We start from the raw sequence: 1,061 nt of genomic DNA, 5'->3' as shown, positions 1-1,061 counted from the left end.
CAGGTGCTGGAGAGGATGTGGAGAAATAGGAACACTTTTACACTGTTGGTGGGACTGTAAACTAGTTCAACCATTGTGGAAGTCAGTGTGGCGATTCCTCAGGGATCTCGAACTAGAAATACCATTTGACCCAGCCATCCCATTACTGGGTATATACCCAAAGGACTGTAAATCATGCTGCTATAAAGACACATGCACACGTATGTTTATTGCGGCACTATTCACAATAGCAAAGAGTTGGAACCAACCCAAATGTCCAACAACGATAGACTGGATTAAGAAAATGTGGCACATATACACCATGGAATACTATGCAGCCATAAAAAATGATGAGTTCGTGTCCTTTGTAGGGACATGGATGAAACTGGAAAACATCATTCTCAGTAAACTATCGCAAGGACAAAAAACCAAACACCGCATGTTCTCACTCATAGGTGGGAATTGAACAATGAGAACTCATGGACACAGGAAGGGGAACATCACACTCCGGGGACTGTTGTGGGGTGGGGGGAGGGGGGAGGGACAGCATTAGGAGATACACCTAATGCTAAAGGACGAGTTAATGGGTGCAGGAAATCAACATGGCACATGGATACATATGTAACAAACCTGCACATTGTCACATTGTGCACATGTACCCTAAAACCCTAAAGTATAATAAAAAAGAAAAAAATAATAAAAAAATAAAATAAAATAAAATAAAATAAAATAAAAAAAATAAGAATCTGACATGTACCAGTAGGCCAGCATCATCTGTGACTGCACTAAGATTTTCCAAAGCACATCTTCTCCCACTCACATCTGGAGGCAAGCAAACACGCCCAGCTCCTCACCCATATTCTATCTGGAATTTACTGGCATCAGAGTCTGATACCAAATTAGGTATCTCAATTAAAGGTTGAGTACACTAGAAGTCTAAATCTATTACAAGAGGATAGAAAGGCCTTAACAGGATTACTTTTTGTGTATATAATTAGTTATGCTAAAAGATTGTAATAGTATGCTTCTTTATTATGCAAAGCAATTCGTATTATGCAAAGTAGTAGTTCAAATTATAACAT

The sequence above is a fragment of the Hylobates moloch genome, unplaced genomic scaffold (genome assembly GCF_009828535.3).
Source record: "Hylobates moloch isolate HMO894 unplaced genomic scaffold, HMol_V3 SCAFFOLD_6, whole genome shotgun sequence".
NCBI lineage: Eukaryota > Metazoa > Chordata > Mammalia > Primates > Hylobatidae > Hylobates > Hylobates moloch.
The sequence above is the reverse complement of the archived record's forward strand: the minus strand, read 5'-3'. Positions refer to the sequence as shown.